General features: G+C 40.4%; 1 long non-coding RNA gene across 1 annotated transcript in view; it reads left to right on the top strand.

Moving 5' to 3' along the window:
• LOC113584477 (uncharacterized) overlaps positions 1-7230 on the top strand; it is a 29371-nt gene extending 22141 nt beyond the window's left edge. Inside the window, exons 5-6 of the long non-coding RNA XR_014116599.1 lie at positions 6402-6476; positions 6817-7230. This is a non-coding gene — a long non-coding RNA (uncharacterized LOC113584477). The remainder of the gene's footprint in view (positions 1-6401; positions 6477-6816) is intronic.
• The last annotated feature ends 2305 nt before the right edge of the window (positions 7231-9535 follow it).

Below are 9535 nucleotides of genomic sequence, written 5' to 3'. Positions count from 1 at the left end.
ACTAAACTAAATAAATACACACAACAAACTCAGCTGCATGGAAGGACTTTAAAACTATAAGCATAATGAGTTGATTTTGGACCAGTGATGAATTTTCCAGTGTGACCAAACACATTGGCATCACCTTCCAGGTTTTAGCAGAAACACATCCCCTGTTTGGACCTTCCGTTCATTTCTTTATTAAAGTGATGTCTTTCATAAAATATGACCTCTGATGACTACACCTTTTATACGTGCAAAGTGAATTAATATTTTCATGGTGTGTGACGCACAGTTAATCTCCACATGCCGGAGTTTGGAAGGACTGTGTTGAGGGATGGAAATGGAGATCAGAGATTTGAGGGTCACTGGCAAAGTCTAATTTTATTCAGTAGGGAGTGACTAATGCTGTGGACACATGGTAATCCTGTCCAGTGGTAGTATCTGATGTTTTGCAGCTATAGTGTCTGATGTTATGCAGCTGTAGTGTCTGATGTTATGCAGCTGTATGATCTGATGTTATCCAGCTATAATATCTGAGTGTCTGATGTGCTTAAGGATGCAGGCGGAAGGACTTTGGCTGACTTTTCATGGAAATTAAAGACACATCCTGACATGCACTTCACACACGCGCACACGCACATGCACACGCGCACACACACACACACACACACACACACACAGACACACACACACACACACACACTTTTGCTTTTCCAGTTAATATAAACTGCTCTAATATAAACTACACTCTTCTGTATGGATATGAGATTATTTTTAAACAGAAGAAAAAACCCATGTAATCATATACCTTCAAGATCTCCAAGAAGAGTCATCAGTTATTAACAAATTATAATTTCTCTAGGACTTTATTTTGCTACAAATTAGGCAGGACATTACAACCTTGAGATTGTGCATGTCCCTCTTTCGATGTTTAACCAGATAAATCAGGCTTTGCACACAGGACAAGCGAACACACTCATCCCATTATATAATGAAATGTCTCTATGAATGCTTGAAGGCCAAATGCTGTTATTATAACTGATGCCTTTGCTCAGTAGATGCTGCATGCACTTATGAAAGCATATTGTTCTTTATGTACCTGTGACCTTCACCACTATATGATCAAGAAGTACCAAAGCCCAGGAGACTAGCATACAGCTGACCCAATGTAGCCCTTCTGTGACTACCAATATGAATGTCGCTTGGTGCAGAGAGCTGATCACGTGACCACATCAGCATGCAGGACGTCAGTGACGTCTGCTCCTGTGACATGAGATGGTAATTACACTCTCAACCTGAACTTCCTTCCTGTGGTTGCAGGAAAACTCCCCCTCACTTCAGCTGCATGTGTTGCTCTGACAACAGAGCAGGGAAACGGCACGTTGGCTCCGTTACAAACGTACAACACAGTCAGGAAGTTAATTGGCCTGCGTCAGCAGCCTTTCCTATCGTTGACTTGAGTGCATTCTTCGATCAGACGCAACTTAAGAACAGAGAGAATTGGTCCTGGACAGTTTCCCAGCTTCCTGTTAAGGACTTTCTTCTGAATACTGTGAGCTTCTGCCTCTTTAACTAGAGGACAAACACAATCAAAACAAATTTCTTGTCTCTGTGCGTGTGTGTGTGTGTGTGTTTGCGTGTGTGCATGTGTGTGTGTGCGCGTGAGTGTGTGTGGGGGGGGTGAGCATGTGCTCTGCATCAGAAAATATGAATGAATCACTGATGAAATCAGACATTTGAATGTTTTTTAAAATAGAAAAATACAGTATTCCTATATGTAAAATATTTATTAGCAACAGTGACATTTTTGGGTGACAGAGTGAGACACGAGTGAGATTTAAACAAAAGGGAGTTTTAAAGAAAAATACAACAAAGGAAAACAGAGGAGAGAACTGAGGGCAAAAATGTAACAAAAAAAAAACAGGAGCGTGAGCAAAAGGTTGAAGGATGAACTAAAGACGGAGTAATCTGGGGGTTGGCAGGCTTGCGAGACTCTCCAAGGTCAACGCCTGTGGGCTTAAGAAGGGGGAGCAGAGCTGTAGCTGTATGTGATAATTAGTGAACAGGTGATTGCGAACATGGAAGCAGTTGTGTGTCGTGATTGGTTGAGGGACTGGTGATTTATGGGCTGGAGGTGTCTGATTGGCTGGAGGAGGGTGTGTGTGTGTGTGTGTGTGTGTGTGTTTGGTTGGCTGTGAGCTGGCGCATGACAGGAATAGGGTTAGGTTTGAGTATAGATACATTATTCAGACAGTCCACAGTTTAATGGGAATTTTCCACAAAGATATTATTACAATGCTGTGTGTGTTCACAAATTAAGATCTTTCATGCTTTGATGTACTCAGTTTTAGGAAATTGTTTATTTTGTCTAAAATTATCATTTACATTTAGGGCATTTAGCAGACGCTCTTATCCAGAGCAACTTACAAAAGTGCTTTGTCATTTCCTCATCCTAGTACAGTATAGCAGGTCAGAGTCCAACATACCAGTGAACTAGAATACTGTAGAAATACAGGGATCATTGGTGATGACTAGAAGTGCAAAATACATATAAGCTCTATCTGAGACAAATCATTCGTTTTCAAATATTACTAAAATGTTGTAGATTAACTGCCATTACTTGGTCACATATTGCCAAAGTTGGTAAACCTGTTGAATTCTACCTTTCACCACACAGCTGAGGGACTACTAGATATTATGCTAATTTACACACAATTTAGTTTGACTTCTATGGTATAGACTATAGAGCTGGCAGTGTTCTAGTGATGTTCCCTTATCCTGCCTGTAACCACAGACAATTCTAAATGCTCACATTACCATTCAAACAGTTATTTTGTAAAAATTCAACAGCAGGGCCTAATTTGATCGAGTACATCAGTTTTGTATTATCAGGTTTTTTCAGGATATTTCAGTGTAGCATTCCATACCCTCCATGGACTTAAGTTCTCTACCAAACAGCCATTACAGTGCATACCTTTTTAAAAATCTGTTTCTCATATATGTTGGCTCATATGAATTCTGAATTTTCAGTCTTAGGACCTCCAGTCCTGAATCCTGAATCCTGCTATGTTTGCCCTTACTGGAGAAAAAGCCAAATGCAAAAAGCACCAAGATATGTAGGAATTAAAGGTCTGGGGACTCTCCAGGGATCCGATGGTGGCTGTGGGTCACAAATGTCATCGACTGCAAATGGTTTGCATTTTGTTCTTGTAACTCAAGATCATTTGGGATATTTACCTACTCACCTACAGGATCTTTTCCACTGGAGCACCAAACCATTACTAAGGCCGCATCACGCAATTCCAGTTATGGTTTCTTTTTCCAAAAATGTGTTGGATATCAGGACCAGGAAGTACTTGTGGTGACGACAGGATCTTGTCATAATTATGTGACATTAGTTAAGATTGGTCCCTGTATGTAGAACCAATCAACAAATCCCTGTCATCAATCCATCCAAACTGAGCTCTGAGCATGGTTAGCTGATTGTGTTGAGAAAACTGTGCTAAACATGGTTAGCTAACTGTGGTGAGAAAACTGTGGTGAGCAGTTTGGAATCATTCCATACATAACTGTGTTCATGTGGCATCTGTGATTAGAAAGATCACTGTCCACACTCAGAACTTTCAGTGGAAAAAAGATGTAGGTGTGCTTAAACAACAAACCTTCAAACTGAATCAAACTTGTCTCCCTCAGACTGAATCAGACTCATTTAGAAAATCTACGGTATCAGGGATAGCTCCGATAGCAGCATGTGGACCACTCTGACACCTGGATAGCAGCATGTGGCCCACACTGACTCCTGGATCTTGCAAGAACAAATTCTGTGGGTACATGAACAAACAGTGATGTCATTTTCACTTACAAACAGTGATGTCATTTCCATTTACTTACTTTAGTGTTGGATGGATTTTTAAATTAAAATATAAAGAAACTATTTTAAACCTGTATACTATGAAGGTTCCTGTGCTCCCGTGAGGGTTCCTGTGTTGGATCCTGTTTTCCTGTGAGAGTTCCTGTGTTCCTATGTGGGTTCCTGTGTTCCTGTTATGTTCAGGTATCCCTTGTTATTGAGCAGAGGACACTTCTAAAACTCAGCATCTTAAAGGTTTTTTTTCTGCTATTAAACATTTATATGTGTTTAACAGTAGTAAGTTTTAACCTTCAAGATGGCTTTATTAATCAGTGTATGTGACAAACGTGCTTTTTATACACTACACAAACACAGGTGACTAAATCATGTGATAATGTCTCTAACACAAATATCTACATTGTTAGACTTCTAACTGCACTTCAATTGCAGTTAAAATCAGTCAGGCTTATCAGTTTATGAGTGTCCATTTACTGAATGTGTACACAGTGAGGACTCTCAGCCTAATTCTGCTTTGTGTTTGGCCCTGTATGTCAAAATGGGACAGGTGGTGAGTAATTAGACCTACTGTTTGGAAAACTACAGAAAAGTTTAAATGAAAATGGTCAGCAGTATTTTTATTGGGTTTCTCAGCATAATTGCATATAGACTCTGAAGCTCAATGCATCCTGAACCGTTGTGAACACACACACACACACACACACACACACACACACACACACACATACATTTACACACACACACAGATCCAATCCTCACACACTCTTGCCCTACTACTACTACCCAAACAGTTATCCAATCTTGATACTGGCGGAGAAAATTGCTGAAATTGCTGGGACATCCAAATCCAAGTAGAATGTCCCTTTGAAGTTCTCTCTGAACAGATTAAAATGTTTCGGAGAGGTGAACAAAGGCTATAAATAGTCCCTGGTGTTCCTGGCATTTCTCCTGGATCTGCCAGGTTTTCCTAAAGCTCCCTGCTTTTCCTAAACCAGCATTCAGGAAATATTGATTCTGTGATGTTGCTCATTAGCCACTGGAACTTCACCTTAGCCAGTATCTTACCAAGAGCAGAAAGTAGGGACATGCCCATAACATTGACACAGCTGGCACAGTTACCCTTGGTTCTATAGATGGTGACGTTATTGCCATCTCTCTACTGTTGTGGGATGGTTTCATCATCCCAGGCCTTGGTGATGAAATGGTGATGAGTTCTTGAACAAGTCAAGTCAAATGTATTTATATAATGCTTTTTTATAACGCTTTGTCACAAATCAGCTTTACAAACTTATGGGTCCAGGTCCCTAACAAACAAAGGAAAGGAAAAGCTCACTGGCTGGAATTAAGGAAGACCAGACGTCCTCTCCCTGTTTCAGCACCTCTGTAGTGGTCTCTTTGAGACCAGTGTACTTTTGATTTTTAAGGGAACCTCCAGGAAGGTTTTTGGCTGGCTGAGGTCACGAATAGGAGAAAGTTGAGGCCGTTCATCCAGAACTGTTCTAGGATGTTTAGGTCTGCGTCAGGGTGTTGGAGACCTAAGACATCGAAATGTTCATCCCATCTCAGCAGGAAGCTTTCTGGGTCTTTAAGAGTTATACCATCTGCTTTCAGAGAACCGATGCAGTGATTTGCTGGGCTGTACACAGTTTTGGTGCCACTGTAAAAGCCACACATCATTTATTTTTATGAGCAAATGTTAGGACATCCTGTGCCTTTTTGGTCCACCTCTCATTCTGTATGTTCTGAGTCTGAATGGTCTTTTGGACTTTGCATCAGGCTGACTGTCATTGCTGCCTCCTGATACTGCAAGGAGGGTCACTTACAGTTTGCCGGGATGCCTTCTGTATTGACTTCAGTAGGCCGTGTATCAGAGTTGGTGTTGGAGCTTCAGTAGGCGGTGTATCAGAATTGGTGTTGGAGCTTCAGTAGGTGGTGTATCAGAGTTGGTGTTGGAGCTTCAGTAGGCGGTGTATCAGAGTTGGTGTTGGAGCTTCAGTAGGCAGTGTATCAGAGTTGGTGTTGGAGCTTCAGTAGGCGGTGTATCAGAGTTGGTGTTGGAGCTTCAGTAGGCGGTGTATCAAAGTTGGTGTTGGAGCTTCAGTAGGTGGTGTATCAGAGTTGGTGTTAGAGCCTCAGTAGGTGGTGTATCAGAGTTGGTGTTGGAGCTTCAGTAGGTGGTGTATCAGAGTTGGTGTTGGAGCTTTAGTATCAGAGTTGGTGTTGGAGCTTCAGTAGGTGGTGTATCAGAGTTGGTGTTGGAGCTTCAGTAGGTGGTGTATCAGAGTTGGTGTTGGAGCTTTAGTATCAGAGTTGGTGTTGGAGCTTCAGTAGCTGGTGTATCAGAGTTGGTGTTGGAGCTTCAGTAGGCAGTGTATCAGAGTTGGTGTTGGAGCTTTAGTATCAGAGTTGGTGTTGGAGCTTTAGTATCAGAGTTGGTGTTGGAGCTTCAGTAGGCGGTGTATCAGAGTTGGTGTTGGAGCTTCAGTAGTCGGTGTAGCAGAGTTTTAAGTATTTAAGGTTTAAGTATTTCTATGAATCTTGTTTTCTGAAGGTTTCTGTGACTCTTTCTGTACCATGGTGCCCCCGTGGAAGGCTCCAAGGTCAAGAGGTGATAACATTCTCCTAGGTGAGTCCATGTTTCTCTCTCTTCTTAAATCTGATTTAAGAATACATAACAATACATAACGAATACACAATATACACAATACATACACGACATACACAACAAGTACACAACATACACAACAAACACACACACACACACATATGCCCACACACACAGAGAGAGTGTCTTCCATCAATTGCAGCCTGGAAAAAGGCTGGAATATTAATCTATAGTATCCCTCCTAATCCCCACATCTTTATCATATAATGTAAACATGTAGGATCTAAAGTCACAGAGGCCGAGTTCTCCTACAGATCTACCAAACTGCAGACATCTCCAATCTCCTGTCTTTAATACTCAGGTGAGCTTTGAGATCTACCACCCTGCAGACTTCAGATCAGCACAAACAGACTCTGTGTTAGATTAGGGAAGGAATGAAGCTCTCCAGGACCGATGTGGGGGCCCCTGCTCTGAAGATCCGAGGTACCATGTCTGGAGGAGGTAGCATGCATTAAAATGAATCTTCTCTTGGATATATTCTTCCATATATTCTAAAATGGCTATTCTGTTTGTCACTCAAGATATTTGGGACCTGGCTAAAAGAGGTTCTGTATTTCAATATATAGAAAAACGTTTATTAAAGGAATATTAAAGGAATTTGTATTACAGGAAATATGGTGTATATATGTTATCTATTCAACTCATTTTGAAACTCCACGCAGTTCATTGGTTGTGTGCTGCTTAAATGGAGGGTTTTATGAGGGCAGAAGTTATAATCATGAGTAATGTAATTTGAATTTAATTTTAATTTAATTTGAATGATCCTGGAACGGAGAGTTAGGTTAACCTGACAATTTGTGCTTTATCACAAATTAATAATATTAAGAATAAATAAGGATAAATAAAAATAATGCTTTATCATGGCATAATTTTAGTACAACACACATGGAATTTTATTTTCATGTTTCTATCTTCGTTGGTAGGTCTGTTTTCGTTACTGATGCAATTGAGACGTTGTCGGTATAAATATTAAGTATAAACATCCTCAGAAGCAGGTGTTCGGGTTCCATCAGTGAGCCAAAGTATGAACCCCATTCAGTTAGAGAAACAGTTCATACTTTCAACTATAAGACTTTTAAATTACATTCATAGTCAAGAGAATCATATCATTTTATGTTAATAATAAACATCAGAACACAGAAAGAATGATAATTTTTTTGGTTATGTACATAAAATTAGCAGTAATCATAATCTGTTAAACAAAGCTTGGTCATTGAAAACCATCTTGAGGTCATCCTGTTAATGCTTGTACACACACAGAACAGGTCAAAAGAGAACTGAACAGAACTGAACAAATGACCGGATTACACAGGCACAGGAAAGGGCATTAGTAACCACAGGTCCTGTAGTACACACGTGAGCATCCACAGGTCCTGTAGTACACACGGGAGCATCCACAGGTCCTGTAGTACACACCTGAGCATCCACAGGTCCTGTAGTACACACGGGAGCATCCACAGGTCCTGTAGTACACACGGGAGCATCCACAGGTCCTGTAGTACACACGTGAGCATCCACAGACCCTGCTGGTGCACACATGTGACCAAGTGAGTCTTGTTTTACATTTGTGCATTTTAACATCAGCTTCATTGCAAACATACACTCAGAGAATATACGGATCAGGGTTTCAGGATTCCTGTAGGTGGTTAAAAAAAACAACAACAAACCTCTAAACTTTTACTGCATTCGTCTCCAAAATGCCAGGGATTTAGTCTGATAGTATTAACACTGACCTCTATTGTAACATGAGGATGTATATTTGACAGACTACAAAACACTGCTGTAAGTTATTCTGGATAAGGACATCTGCCAAATACTGTAAATGTGAATGTGAATGTGATAAATGGCCCTGGGTCATGTAAGAGTGGTCCTGTGTCTCCAGGTTACAACGGCACAAACAGAATATCTCAGACAGTCTTCTGAAAAAGAAGCAGCAAGCTCCAGACTAAAAGGACAGTCTTTAAACTTGAGATGCACGTCATTGTAAGTTTGATTTTAGCATTTAGATGCCTCCTCCAGGAACTCATGGCTGTGTTATTGCAGAGGTTAATTCAAAGGCATTTATTATTCTGGATTTCAAATTCTAACAATTGCTGCAATTTTTCTCCATAAAAGTACATTGCTTCTGTCACAAAGGCATCAGAATAATCAAAAGACTTTTCCCAGAGCTTTCAAATACATTGACTGTACTACAATGGTCTTTGTGCAACAGCTCCTGTGGAAAACGCACCCCACGTGGCAGCAAAATGGCGTGATGATTGCAGGTCATCAGTTCATAGCTGTGCACATCACAGTCCAGTCCATTATCGCTGTCTGGCCCAGGAGTGGCTCAGCGCCCCTAACAGCAGTCAGATGACGTACGCAGGACTGCGGGCTCTGTGTTTGAGCCATATGACAAAAAAGGTTAAATAAGTTTTAAATTGTGCAAATTTATAGCAAATATAAACAGAAAATTCACATTTATCTTGCATTTATATATAAGAACATATATATGCTTATTCCCAGTATGTGTTCTACATCAAACCATACTGTAAATCCAGCTTTATGTTTTCCTAAAGACATGAATTAATAAATACCTTTGTTAATAGATTTTAAATTGATTTATTAATTGAATGAACACTTTCATGCACCTGTACACAGATACATTGACTGTGTTTCTGTGAATGGTTGTGTGTCTCTGTAGGTACGTCTGTGAGTATCTCTGTGTGTATCTGTAGGAATCTCTGGGTATCTCTGTAGGTATCTCTATATGTGTCTCTGTAGGTACATCTGTGAGTATCGCTTTGGGTATCTTTGTAGGTATCTATGTGAGTATCTCTAGGTATCTCTCTTGGTATCTGTAGGTATCACTGTAGGGATCTCTGGAGGTATTTATGTGGGTATCTTTAGGTATCTGTGTGGGTATCTCTGTGGGTATCTATGTTACATTGTATTATATACCAAGACATTGGTGATTTGACTAGCAGAGGATTATAAACATGTGTGAAGATGAAATATATTAGTAAGACATCCAAATCAAA

The sequence above is a fragment of the Electrophorus electricus genome, chromosome 1 (assembly GCF_041902795.1).
Source record: "Electrophorus electricus isolate QZ-2024a chromosome 1, ASM4190279v1, whole genome shotgun sequence".
NCBI classification, from domain to species: domain Eukaryota; kingdom Metazoa; phylum Chordata; class Actinopteri; order Gymnotiformes; family Gymnotidae; genus Electrophorus; species Electrophorus electricus.
Note: the sequence above shows the minus strand (reverse complement) of the source record. Positions and strands in the feature narration are given on the sequence as shown.